Raw genomic sequence first — 14,441 nt, forward strand, 5'->3', positions numbered from 1 at the left:
GCAAGCACACTTCAAGGTGCTCCTACAATGGTGTTGGCCACACAGCAAAGTCCTGTACTTCTTACTAAGAATTGTGTGACATGGGAGGTCATCCAAGGCAGAGAAAGTTCGTGCTCCCCGTTTAGCCCAGATAAATAGACCTGAGTCTCCTTAATTTCAGATTACAGAGAGTCTCTTTTTGTGAATGCCTAATGGACTAACTTCTCATCACAGGCAGTTCTAAACCTGGCCAACCCCTGGCTTCCCTTACTGGGGACGGTGTTCCTGATTCTTGTGCTTAAGCTATGTCATTCTACCAAATGCTGGGCGTGCAGAAACAAAACACAAATGTTCTATCCTCAGAAGTTTTGTGGGAACGGCATCTCACCGCCATTTAACTTAAAGATCAAAAATTCCAACCTGTTTATAATAACAATAATCAAAAGCTGATCGTTTTCTTCCTTCTTAACCCGATGGCCTCATTAATAATTGGCATCTGTGTTTATAAGAAACAATTACAACTATAAAAAGTCTTCATTACTGACCCTTAACAGAGCATTTACAGCCAGTATACCCTTCAGCGGCTCAGTTCACACCTCCAGAGTGTGGGTGGATGCCAGATGGCAACTGCTCAAGCCTCGTCCAAGTCCATACTTGGCCTGCCTTCTGCCTCTGCATAGCAACAAGTGTGCACAAATGCAGTGCTTACAGATGGCTTTCACGTGCAACACTCTGCTTACCGCTCCCACTCAGCAGCTCTGTCTGTGTGAGGAGGTTTTATCATTATCATTACCTCCATCATCATCATCATCCTCTTACCACATTACAGTGTAGAAAACTGAAATCTGGGAACATGAGAACCCTTGTCTCAAAGCACCAGCCAGTAAGAAATTTAGTAGAAACTGGAACCTGGATTCCTTGCCTTGAAGTTTTGTGTGTGTGTGTGTGTGTGTGTGTGTGTGTGTGTGTGTGTGTGTGTGTGTGCGCGCGTGTGTGTGATATACTAGGGATTTAACCCAGGACCACACATATGCTAAGCAAACGGCCTACTCCTGATCTCCATCACTGGCCTCTGTTTTACTGTTTATTTTGAGATGGGTTCTCACTAAGTAATCCAGGCAGGCCTTGAAGAATGACCCTCCCACCTCACTCTTTTGAGTAAATGAAGTCGTAGACCTATGACACCAAGCCTGGTTCAAAGGCAACTATTCCACAGTATTATCTGTACTATAACAAGATATGTTATCTTTCTGGTTTTAATTAAATTTAACAAGCCCTCCTGAGTTGTAATAACCTCACATAAAATTATACTGGGAAAAAAATGACCCCCCCAAACTTCCCAGAATTAGACTCTGACTTTTATAGCATGGAGGAAATATCACCACTGAACAGAAACACTTCTCAGGCAAGCATCTTTCAGGTGCATCAGCAGCCAAGCATATGGGATACGGTGATAAAAGAAAATTCCCAGAATGCTTATCGCACTGGCCCAGGGTGTTGTAAATACAGTACGTTTGTGTTACGGGGAACTGTTAAAGTGTCTCTGTGCTGCCAACAGGATTGGTGAAGAACCCCTCCTTTGTGGGGCTGGTTCTGATTGTCACTGAACACCAAAGTGAGTCTGGCAACCTGACAGCATCACCTCAAGCTTCCTCACTGAAAGAATGTAAATTCACAGCAGATCAGGGTATCACACTCCATCTTCACACTGACATATCTGTCTCCTTTCTATGAAACATCCAGTGAAACGGGGATTTTGAAAGCAAACAGCAGGTGTTTGGCATCATCTATGCTTGCACGTGGGGTGTGTGTCAAAATCTAATGCTAACTTGGATATCTCAAGAGATTTTTTTTCAACAGTATGAACATTAGAAATTTACTTATGAGCCTAGAATTAAAAATTGGATTTGGTCCCCAGGCCTTCTGTGTAATAAATGAGTAAGCGTGGACTCGTTACTTATGCCCCAGCACTTTCATGGTGTGTAAAAGGGAAATAATAACACTTCCATTGAACAAATGCAAACCTGTACTTATAGGAAGTAGGATGTTGGTGCTTTCACATGATTCATCATGCATAGCTCTCCCTGGACTGAATGCAGGGGGAAAGAACATATGTCTATCTATTACTTTCCACTCTCTGGGTTGCATATGATTCTAAGTAGCTTACAAAAAATGGGAACGCCTTATCTCAAACAATTGAATATTCTTAGCTTCATGCATGGCAAGATATCCCCCCATACGTGTGTGTGTGTGTGTGTGTGTGTGTGTGTGTGTGCCGTGCACGTACATGTGTGTGCCTCTGTGTGTGCCTGTGTTGCACGTTGTGGTGTGCCTCTCTGTGTCTGTGTGTATGCATGTGTGTGTGTGTGTGTGTGTGTGTGTGTGTGTGTGTATGTGTGTGTGTGTGACTAAGTCCTCCTTCCTCTACATCTGTAGACTTCACATTGTGGAGAAGATGACCAATGATTGAACTGACGTGTTTCCAAGGACTGTTTTTCTCAAGTCATGCTAGCCACTGACCTTTGTTGCCAGATGTATCGCACATGTTCTCCGTGGCTCAACCTGTTTGACTTACTCACATTGGAGGATACTGTAAGAGCAAAGGACACTGCACAAGGCAGCCTTCTTTGAGCCACACAGAAAAAAATGTATTCACTGCAGTTAGAACAATACCCTGGAGGTCCTACCTCATGAAACATGGGCTCACATTAAAGAAATTTCTGCACAGAGCTCAAAGGAAACAGCATATACATTAGATTTACTATTTGACCCAAAAATCAAATAACCAACTTTGCCTGATTTGCTTAAGAGTTCCCTGTTTTTTTATCAATGAAATCCATGCTTTGGAGAACCTCTCAGCCCTGGGCAGATCATTTCTTCTGTTTTACTTTTTGGTGTCTTATTTACCTTTCAAACAGCATGTGATTTGAATTTTGTTTGGCTTCTCCAAAGTAGCTGTTCTGCATTGTTTATAAAACAAGCCAGGCCTCAGTAAACATATGAAACCTGAATAATCTGTGAAGTGGGAGCTAATTGTTGATTAAAACAAGAAATGTATGTGCAGTACCTAGGGATCTGAGACAGTGTGGTTATGATGTTGGAGATGAAGAATGAGGAAAGAAGAGAGAATAGTGATGGTTTGGGGTGGTGAGACAGATTGTTAATGGACTCTTAGTTTTACTGTTGGCAGAGAAGCAAATTATTAATAAAGGAAATGGTTGAGACTCAGGACCCTGTTATTTTGAGTCATCATTTATGAAGTAAACCAGGAAATGCTTTTTGTTCCCAAACTATGCTTTGAGGCTGAGCCTGTCTTTGAAAATTTTTGATCAAAATATTAACATTAGAGAGAAGACAGTTTGCAGTCTTTAAAAGAAGAGCTCTCAATGGAGAAAAGAGCTTTCCAAATTACAGTCTTAGGAATAATATGGGGCCAGTGCGATGGCTCAGCTGGTAAAGACACTTGTGGCTAAGACCTAGGACCTGGGTTCAAATCCCCTGAATGCAGCCAAAGGAGAAAACTGGCTTAACCAAATTATCACTTAATCTATACACACTCCATGGTACATGCACACACACACACACACACGCGCGCGCACACACACACACACGCGCGCACACACACACACACACACACACACACAAAGAGAAAGAGAGGGAGAGAGAAATGTTTAAAATAATAATAGTAATGTGAATGAGATTACCTTATGCAAATTAACTCCAAATTCTAATGCCCCCTCAGGACACAGTTTTCAACAACTTTCATGTGATTTTTTGACCTTACTCAGTATCACTACACTACCTATTTGCTCTCCATTGTTCTGTTCTACATGTTTAACCACACAGGCTGAGCTGAATTCCTATCAGAGTCCAGATGGTCTGGGCTAATTTTTAATCCTAAACTTTTTGAACTCTAATTAGGAAGAAATATAATGTAACCCACAATCAAACAGTGTTTCCAAGAGGCATTGAGGAAGGGCTTAGTCACGCTGTTTCCCTCTTGTTTCTGCCTTTTGATATACTTAAGATTTTGTGACCTAAATTGTATCCTAATACAACAGTGAAGCTGAACTGAACTGAACTGCACTTCCAGGAGTCCAGAGGTTGACCAGAACACTAGGAGGTTAAAGTCCTCAGGTGCCTTCTCTCTTCACCCTAAGGAATAAATCTTTGTATAGCCAAACTAGCAAGGCTATCCAAAGTAGGATGGGAAGAATACATTGAGGTGTAAGGAGAGAACTTAATAAAGGGGACCCATGACTGTTCTGAAAGGCATATTTGGCTAATTTCACTGCTATTATGAACTCTGTAGTACCTTTTTGTTGTTTATCTTCTTTGTTAGCAACCCCTTATTCAACCTTCCCTTTTTCCCTGAATTACAGCCAGTAAGCCAGACAGACATTGTTCAGTTTATCTTGGAAATACATACCTGCTTTTACAATTACAATCATGGTAAAGTATATTTATGAAGTTTTATAAAAAGAGGAAATGCTATGAAGGAGAAATATTGAATAGTGTAAGAGAACGTGAAAAATCAGAGTTGGCTGTTGCCACTTACTATGTAGGTGACTCACTAACAACTTCTCAAAGTTGTTTTAAGAATTCAGTGAGAAGGACATAAGTCAGCATCCTCAATATTACCTCTGTTCTCACTCTCTCTGGCCTCAGCCACAGGCTGGGTTAAATACTCCCAAGATTCATGTGTAGGTTGAGCTCACTGAGACAAGGTTTAATTAGGAAACTGTTCTTGGCAAAGAGAAGACGCAGGTCTTAACCGAAATGACATTTCAAAAATGAGCTTATGAACAAGTGATGAAAGTCAACAGCATAATTAAATATGAGTTAGACCTGGGCTGCGTATATTTTCAAGGGGAAAGTAGATCTCTCTTTATTTGGCATCTGTGGTTGCTATAAGGATAAAGAGAAATGGAAAGACAATTTTGACCCTATCAAAGTGGCAATCATAGAGAGGCAAAGAAGTAGATGACAGAGAGAGGAGAAAATTCGCTCCTTAGAGGAAGAGAAGGCAGGGCAGAACCCAGGAGTCCTGGCACCAAGAATGTGAACCAATGCCCTGGATGAAGTGGGAAGCAGACGTGCTCCTTGTCCATTAACCAGATTTTGTCTATATTTGATGCTGGAAAAGAATACTGTCTTAGTTTGGTAGTCAAGCCAAAAGAAAGTGTCACAGACCAGGTAGGTAAATTAAAAACAATTTATTTCTCACAGATTTGGAGACTGGAAGGTCCAAGATCAAAGGGAAAGGCAGTTCAGCATCTGGTAAGGATCCAGCCTTTGCTTATGAAATCGCCTACATCGTCCAGAGAAGCCAATATTGTGTAGTCACATAGAAGAAGGGCAAAAAGGACCTTCTAGGTCTTTTTATAAGGACACTAATGTAATTAGTGTGGACTCCATCCCCATGACTTATTTTCCTAAGGTCTTCACCACAGCAAAATGAGGCATCTATCTCCAGTGGGCTGGAATATTTAAGTGACCCCTTAGGCTTCCTTTTGCTGATAAAGATTTCAGGCAGTGGCTTAGTCTTGAATTTTCTCTTTCCACACCCAGTATTCTCTCTGAGAAAATGTCTAGACCGGCTATTTATTCCCTTTTGTCTGGCATAGCATGTTTTCTCTACATCTTGTCCCTTTCTCTGACCAAACCCCAACTTTTTCACCTAAAAGCATCTCAGAGCCTTCTTGCTGTTGTTCTTTTGTAAAAGATTAAAAGTTAGAAAAGGTGTGATATGGAACTGGGACCGGCGCGATGGATCACAAGCCATAGAGAGTACATTGACCATGGTTTATTACAACGGTGGGAGAGCCAGAGGGGGAGAAGAGAGACGGACGAAGGGGAGAGAGAGGGGGTAGGGGAGAAGGGCAAGAGAGGAAGAGAGCAGAGAGCAAGAGTGAAGGGAAGTAAGAGAGAGTAAGTGGGGGGGGGTCTGTCTCTTAAAGGCAGCCTTTGCACCTGCGTGCAGACTAGTTCTCATGGAACCCTGGGCTGGCCAGAGTACTGCCTGAGTGCATTCTGCCAGGTAACAGGGACATGATGCCTGAACCTTTCATTCTCACCTTTACTTGTTATTAAAAAGTGGGGTGTTAGGCATGGCAGGTTAGGGAATATGGACATTGAGCCCTCAAGACTGTTTCTTGTTGACCTTGGGGGCATTGGCCATCTTTGGGGGATCTGAGAAAGCTGGGGTGCTGCCATGTCCTGGGGTAGCTTGTTGTTCCATCGCAGTCCAGGCTGTATGGAACTCTCTGGCGCCTCTTAGACCTGACAAGATGTTAGCATAGTGGAGGGCAAGGTTAAGTTTAGAAAAAATTTTTTTCTTAGGTCCTGGTACTTGAGGGAAGGATTGTAAGATGTGATCCCAAGAGGGGGGAAGAGAGTCCCAGGACCAGGGAGAGATTGGATAATATCTAGAGTGAATCTGACCTGTTTAGATAGGTCCAACTCAGCTCCCTGAAAGTTACAAGAATCCTTTGAGTTTGTGAAAACATAAATTTTAGACACATTAGCAGCATGTTTATGTTAGAAGCAACTTTGCGGAAAGCATTAACATTTTTAAAACTGACATATTTTTAGCATAATAAAAAGTACCTTAATCTTGATCTTGCAGTTATGATCATATAGTAATATAGTTTCATGTTTATTGGAGTTGGATTAGTAGCTTTTCAGAACTTTATTATTATTAAGACTATGAACAGTAGCATAGTGAAAGAGAGAAATCTGGAACATATTTCATTCTTCTTAATGTCTCAACTCACTTTATTTGTCATTACTTAAGCCTTTTTTATCTTCAGACCTTCATAACTTTAATTTATAGACCTTACATTACCATCTTATATAGACAGATCTTAAAATACCTGTCTCTGAAATCTGTTTTGTGACAGAGCCTTGGCTGTTGCTTTAAGCTAGCAAAGCTACCAGCCATCAAAAGCATCAGAGTTCTTGAGAAGGATAAAATTTCACCTGAGTTAATGATTAGAGAATAACAGAGACTTACTATCTGGCTACATGTACAGCCACCCCCAAGGTCCTCTATAGTTGTTGAGGGCAGTGGCTTTGAGGACACCCATCTTCTTCTGATAGCATGGGACCTGTGGACCAGGGACTCTAGGAAGACTTGCCTGCTGTTGGCTCAAGCAACGTGGAGAAAGTCAATTCCACTGTCCTCTTGTCCGCTGTCTGAAGAGTCCTTTGCTGCAGTTGAGGTGAAAGACAGGGTTGGTCAGTGGCCAGCGTTGTCACTTTTGTGGATGGAGTTTCTTCAGGTGCCCACCAGTCTTCTTGGAGAAAATGGGGTGGGGGTCAGCAGCTGGTCTGTCTCTCTGTTATAAAAAGTTTTTTAATAAAACATTTAAATGCTAGTTCTCTAGATCTCCGAGCAGTTGAGGACGGTCTGTTTAGTGTATAATAGAAGCTTTACCTTTGTAAACAGCTTACATGAAGGACTGGATGCTATAAATATTTTGTTAATTTGAAATAGACCTTTATAACTTTAAATGTTTATCATCATTTAAAGATACACAGCAACTAAATTTAAGTTGTATAGAGTTAGTTCATATTTTTAAACAGTGGCTAGACTTTTAACCTTAAATGTTTACCATCATTTAAGGATATATAATAATTTAGAAATATTTGAGACTTAGCATAGCTGAATTTAAATTGTATATAAAGTTACTTTACATTCCTTAAACAGTGGCTACATGTACACATACATATAGATACATTAAACAGGACTGGGTAAAAGTAAGAAGGAAGAACCAGAGTATAATTTCTGATTTATACATTGTAGCAAACAGACAGGATATTTAAAGAGACAGAGTAGACTTAAACTGCCAGATCCATTGAGGATACAACAGAGGACCCTGGAAAGGCACAGTACTCCATAAACAAGCCATGTGCAACAAGGCCAGTGAAAGAATAAATTAAAGATAAAAATAAAAGGGCAAAAAGTAAATGAATTGTGTCTGTCGGCAGGGTTTGCAGCAGAAGCTGGCTAGACTGAGTGGACATGCCTACAGCTAGGTCACATGGTCAACATGGCTGCTTCCATAGACAAATTCCCAAGCTAGACCGCATGGCCAAGATGGCGGCCCCCATAAGCACATTCCCATCTGCCGGCAGAAGTGGTCTTTTATCTCCACAGGTGAGGTAGAAAGATGTGTGACCACGTCTGAGGAACAGATGACACATCCAAAAAAGGCCACTGTAGCTCTGAGAAACAGATGCACCAGTCTACGGACAGTGCTAGGGTACAAAACCTGAGGGACCCCTCTGGGTCTGAGAAACAAATGCACCGATCAGTACAAAACCCAAAAATCTCAAACCTCATTCGTGGGGGAAAACTCTCAGAACGTCCCCAGCAGATGCTGACCCAGGCTGGACTGACTCACTGTGAGCCGCTAGCATCCGAACCAAACCATGATGGGAAGCGGTGGGACGTCTCCGGCTGGCAGGAGTTTTAGCGTACAGGGAAGAGAAAAGCAAGACAAGTGAAAAAGAGTAGATGCCACATTCCCAACCAAGGATCGCTGGTAGAATATAGGGTACCGATAAGCAGGCACATGGTTTGATATGGAGGGCCCAGCTTCCATGAGAGAGGCAGAGAATATCCAAAGCCTATAATCTCCAGCATCCCAGAGACTAAGGGAGGATCAAATACAAAAGGCATCAAGTGATTTCATGATTCGTCAAGCATGGATCAGGTGCCAGGACTCCCGGGGCTGAGACACGTGTGGTCACCCAATATTGGGAGTTTTGACTGGTCCAAAAAATGAGAGGGACCACAATCTCTATAAGTCTTAACTCATGGAAGCAAGGTAGGGGTGGGCTTACCAGACATGGCAGTGGTGGATGGAAGGTTCCAGAGATCCTTAGTTGGAAAAGTGACCGAGTTGAAGTTTCCAGGTTGTCGAGTGGAGAGAAGGATCCCCATGTGTCTGGCACCTGCCAGAAGGCAACAGGAGAGGCCAGGGAGAAAGCCTCCCAGGTTTCACGGCATCAAATGTTGTTCTTTTGTAAAAGTTTCAAAAATAGAAATTAGAAAGGCATGAGATGGAACACGAGATATGAGAGATACATTAATCATAGTTTATTACAGCGACGAGAGTGTGAGGAGGGAGAAGAGAGAGGGATGATGGTGAGAGAGGGGGAGGGGAGAAGGGCAAGAGAGGAAGAGAGCAAGAGTGAAGGGAAGTAAGAGAGAGTAAGTGGGCGGGGGTCTGTCTCTTAAAGTGGGCTTTTACACCTGCGTGCAGACTAGTTCTCATGGAACTCTGGGCTGGCCAGAGTGCTGCCTGAGTGCATTCTGCCAGGTAACAGGGGCAGGGCAGCATGATGCCTGAACCTTTCACTTCCAGAAAGAATATGAGAAAGAAAAGAAGAACCGAGGCATGAGAATGGAGCCGTGCTGATGAAATTCCATTCCATGGTACAAGCACTTGCGTCCTCAATGAAGCACTTTCTCAAGGCTCACCACACTTGCAACCAAGCAAAGGCCACTAATAGTGCTATACCATTTTATAGCTGCCAGAAACATAACTGAGAGACACAAAGAACCTTATCCAGCGATGTGTTTCCTAATGGCCAAAACACAGGCATCAAAACCATGCATCTGCCCCCACCTCCCACTATGGACATAATACCAAAGGCTAATGGGGCCGGGGAGAGTCTTTGGCTCCAGATCTTTTACCAGCTGTGAGATCCTTGGGAAGTTTTGCAACTTGGCCTTCACATCCACTGCCAACTGAAGGCGATGACATTGATGGCTGCCACAAATATTCTCTATAGCAGCAATTAGGAAACAATAGCAGCCGGCCTTAGAAGATCTGTCGGAGAGCCTTGATTTTCCACATATGAAACATGAGACATTCAACTTGAACTTTAGATATTATCAAGACTCGGCACTCTTTCCCAAACATGATTTGGGGAACAAGCCAGCAGATAAAAAAGGATATTTACTTTTTTGTTTGTGAAGTAACAGCGAGGCGCTCTGCTGAGACTCCCTCACCATTGGACGCCCTGACCTTGCAGGCTCCCTCTACCCATCACCCTTTGAAGCCTGGAAATACGCTTTTGAAAGCAAATCAGGAAACCTAGTATCAATCTGAAGACACAAAAAAAAATGTGCTTTTTGCTGGCAAAAGGAAAGGGGCTTTGAGCTAAAGTCCACATCTGTGCGGAGTTCCAAGCATCCAGCTGTTGGAAGTTCTTGCGAGCACTGTAAGTAAACAGCCCTCTCCCGGTTCCCCCATCCATGCAGACATCTTCAGGCTATTTTCACCCTGGAGAAGACTCTTGGCTTCCGTTGTCTTACACTCTGTGTGCTGCTCTGATGCTTGGGGGTGTTTACTGACTTGGGCCTTAGTCAATAAAACATTTCTGGGGGACACGTGTGCCAAACTAAAGAGAGAAAGTGAAAGTCAGACTCAGCTTTGCCTGGGTTAGTTTTGAAAAGCCTCAGACATACATTCCTCCCCAGCTACAGATCAGTACCCATGGAGAGCATGTCACAGACACAATGGGAGCAAGCAAAAGCAGGCCTCTGACTGCCCAGTGAATCACAGGACTGTCTGTGAGTCTGCTCCTGGTGAACCCAGGGTGAAGATGCTTCCTTCCATTTACTGTAAGATTCTAGTGGGGGAAGAGGAAAATCTCCAAGCCAACACCTCTCCTCATAGAGGTCTTTGTAGTGGGATAGATCCTGAGCTCGGTTTCTTTTTTCGTTAAGAGTGATGGTTTATTTATGGTCTGTTTTATGATTAGACACATGTTCCACTCCATGGGGCTGTGAGCATAATACAGGACAATGGCATAACAGTAGGGTAAAGGATGGACTCTTGTTAATAGCAATTCCAAGAAGACTGCATGCTTTCATAAGTGGCACAGTACGTCAATTTCATTAACAGTATTTTAAATTGGATTGTGGTTTGTGACTTTGGAATCATGGAAAGATCATAACAAACTTCAAGGGAATTTTTAAGCAAATCTTCTGCCATAAGATTATACAGTTTCTTCAAGAACCCAGTGTCCTTTTTTAAGGTCCTCATTGTGGTCCGATGACTATATGGGACTTGTATCCTAACACGTCACGGCCTACTGTGTCTCTCAATGTGTTTTCATTTAAATTAGTAATGTTCCACACCCTTGCCTGAAGTGTGTGCTCCAGACTCCCTGGAATGTTCCCAGATTAACAAAAAATAAGCATTCTTCGTGTTAGCTGATAAAAATCTGTCTTCTTGGGTTCATGCGATGACATTCAATGATGATGATGATGATGATGATGATAAGGATGATAATGAGAATGTCTCATTGTTAGTGACTCAGAAATTGTCAGCTTACACTCAAAAGACTATAAATGTTAATAAGATTCTACAAGTTATCAAGAATTCCTAACAGCCCGGTTCATGAGAACAAACCATACCGACTTTGAATTTGCGATCTCTAACCTAGCACCTTCACCTAAATAAATATCATCTGCCTACTGCACTGACAAAAAGGCACAACAAATGTTCACCCTGCTAAGACAAGTGTGTTTGTGGCCATCACACAGCACAAGTTAGCTTTCATTTCATCGACTAAAGATGTTGGATGCTTACCATCTGACATGTGTGCGGCACTGTATCATAAGGCAGAAGACAAATCCTGTGTGTGAAAGGAGATGATTTAAGGGAAAATATTACTGGGAACTTAAGGTGTTTTGGTCCATTACCTGGCCACATTTCACCTGTTCTGTGGAAGAGGTAGACAGCTGCCAAGAAATACAGGATCTGAAGCTGGAGGGTCAGAGGCATAGAACAAACTGGTTTCCGTGTAAGTGTGTGTTTACATAACGCCCTGCATCTCCCTTTCTTCCCCATAACGTATCAGCAGCATTCAAGTAAGGCTCGGCGTTCAAATTACAGGTAGGTTTTTTTTTCTTGTTTATATATGAGATTACAAAAGCTAGAGAGGTGGCTAGCCAGGGTCACCTGAGCAGCAGGACACAGAAATTCTACACTTTCATCTCTTCCTTTGGTTGCTTGCATTCCTTCATGAGCCTTCCCTTAGTAGTTCTCTCCGTGGCCTTCTGGAAAAAATGCTATTGACCTTGATTTCATGCAAACATACTGAAGCTCAAAAACATGAAGAAACTTACCCAACACCACACTGCTCTGTGTTCACAGGGATAGCAGCCAAACAGGTTTTCTAATTCTACATCGTGAATGCTTCCCTGATTCCACATCCTCTGCTGCCCTTTGTCAAGCTAGTGAGGAGTCGGTGCTGTCTGTCCAGAAAGGAGAGAGCAAGCCTGCCAGGGCTGCTCACAGTCACTATCAACAAGGTCACAGCCATACTTGGTACTGTGTTTCATTTGCACACTCGTGTGCCTGTGATTCCCTGTTAGCAAATCCCCAGGCAATTCAGTCGTACATCAGAGTTCACCAGCTACCATGCTCACCCAGCTCTGTAGTTGGTGGTGGCAGGAGAGGTGGGGACAGGACACAAAGGTTGTGAGTCCGTGTATATCCAGGGTGGCCTTGACCTGAAGAAAGCAGAGTTCTGTTCAGGGCAAGTGATTGACCATTTTCTACCCACACAATTTGTGTCATACCCTGTAGTCAGAGCCAACAGTAAACCAGGGTTGCTTACTGTCTAACTTATGTCCAGTGAGCTCCTCCTCTCTCAGTGTGTGTCACCTTCTAAGCCATGTGACCATCTGAACTTTGGTCACCAGTTGCAATTGCTGCGTCAGGCTTCAGTGAGCAGCAGAGCAGAAGATTACTTCCATCGAGATTTCTTTTTTATTAAAAATCAGTGCAATTTTAAACAATCAGTCAAGGGGCTGGAGAGAAGGCTCCATGGTTAAGAGAGCCCTGGCTTCTCCTCCACAGAACCCTGTTCGATTTCCAGCACCCACATGGCCCGCTCATGACTGTCTCAAACTCCAGTTCTAGGAGATCTAATGCTTTCTGCATTCTGCAGGCTCTGTATGCACATGCTACACAGACACACATGCGGCAAAACACCCATGCACATAAAACAGATAACTTTTTAAAATATCAGTTAATAGATATTGAGGAGACATATATGGTATCTATATTGTGAGAGATCTACTTCAGAAGCTTTTATCTATTGAATGTGATGAAAAATGTATTCGAGTTGTTGCCTCTGCTGACTGTTGTAGCACATGCCTGTGAACATCAAAAGGAAGCCAGGCCAAACACGTGCTTGAAAGCTGGGAACTTCATGCCTGAGAAAGGGGCCATGGAGGCGGAGGAGAACAGGAACCATGGAACAATGTTGGGGATCAAGAGGAAATAATTCTCTCTTCATCACTTTTCACTTCAAGACTCCAGGCTTATCACTTAGCTCCTGATTGCATAACAGACATGAACAGCTCATCTTAGCATTCCGTGTGATAGGTGTATAATGATACCCCCTTGCTGCTTCAGTCCTGGTCCTGCTTGACCCCATAGCATTTACTGAATACCCAACGTGTGCCAGTCATTACTTGTAGAAGTAACAGGGAGCAAGGACCGAAGTGCCTGCTCCCACGGACTCTGTGCTTCAGAGGCAAGAGCAAACAAAAGAATCACAGACCCAAATGTCCCTTCCCAGACTATGTGAAGAACAAAACAAATTAATGGAAGGAAGGAAGAGTAGGATCCAGGGAAGGGACACATCTTGGCTAAGGTGCTCAGTTACTCATTGCTGATGAAGAGGCATTTAGCACAGACTCAGGTCAAAAGGAAACACACAAAACTAAATCCAGGGTTGAGGAGCAGACTAACTCATGATAGCAAATCACTGAAGCCCTTTAAAAACTATTGATTAGCATGTGCATACTAAGGTGTGTACATGCCTGAAGTGCAAAAGACCATCTCAGGTGTTGCACGGCCTCTGTCCACTATGATGATGATAATGATGATGATGATATGATGATGATTATGATATGATGATGATGACTGGGTATTCCTTTAGCATGGAACTTGCCAAGCATACTAGCTAGGCTGGCTAGCCATAGAGCCCAAGGAGCATGCCTGTCCCTGCCTCTCCAGTACTGACCTTGAAGCATGCGCCTCCATGCTAGGTAATTCTACGTGGGTCCTCTCTCTTTCCAGGCAAGCACTTTACTATCAAAACGATCTCTCCAGCTCCAGTGAAAACACATTTTAGACCTGATGTATGCATCACCCATGAGCTGCACAGTTACGATAAATCCACGGGGCTTTCTTTTAGCCTTGGAGCCCTGTTTTGTAGCTTATTTTTCTTTCTTAGCATTGTGCTTGTAGAATGTATGTGAAAAGAAGAAAACAGTCCCTGAGTTGATCTCCCACTGTAGCCATTTGCTTCCTTATTCTATTATCAGGGGTTTTTAAAAATGATGTTCTCCCTCATCAGAGATACATTAGGAGGTCCTGAATAGAGATTAAATAAACATTTCTCTTTCAAAAACTTTAATCATC

At 42.9% G+C, this 14,441-nt stretch overlaps 1 protein-coding gene and 1 long non-coding RNA gene across 6 annotated transcripts in view; one reads left to right on the forward strand and one right to left on the reverse strand.

Moving 5' to 3' along the window:
* The window catches only part of C1qtnf7 (C1q and TNF related 7), a 98,984-nt gene that overhangs the window by 23,702 nt on the left and 60,841 nt on the right, over positions 1-14,441 (forward strand). Inside the window, exon 2 of one of the 3 annotated variants that reach the window (XM_040747034.1) lies at positions 9,354-10,215. The exons of the other annotated variants lie outside the window; for them this stretch is intronic. The gene's annotated coding sequence lies outside the window, so the exon portion shown is untranslated. The remainder of the gene's footprint in view (positions 1-9,353; positions 10,216-14,441) is intronic. 3 annotated transcript variants of the gene reach the window in all.
* Positions 6,005-14,441, reverse strand: part of LOC121140808 — a 54,155-nt gene continuing 45,718 nt past the window's right edge. For 2 of the 3 annotated variants that reach the window (XR_005877730.1, XR_005877732.1), the window contains 2 exons: positions 12,131-12,517; positions 6,005-7,319 (listed from right to left, as the gene is read on the reverse strand). This is a non-coding gene — a long non-coding RNA (uncharacterized LOC121140808). The remainder of the gene's footprint in view (positions 7,320-12,130; positions 12,518-14,441) is intronic. The other variant, XR_005877731.1, reaches the window with a different exon arrangement.

Source organism: Mesocricetus auratus, unplaced genomic scaffold (genome assembly GCF_017639785.1).
Source record: "Mesocricetus auratus isolate SY011 unplaced genomic scaffold, BCM_Maur_2.0 Super-Scaffold_100006, whole genome shotgun sequence".
Classification (NCBI taxonomy): Eukaryota; Metazoa; Chordata; class Mammalia; order Rodentia; family Cricetidae; genus Mesocricetus; species Mesocricetus auratus.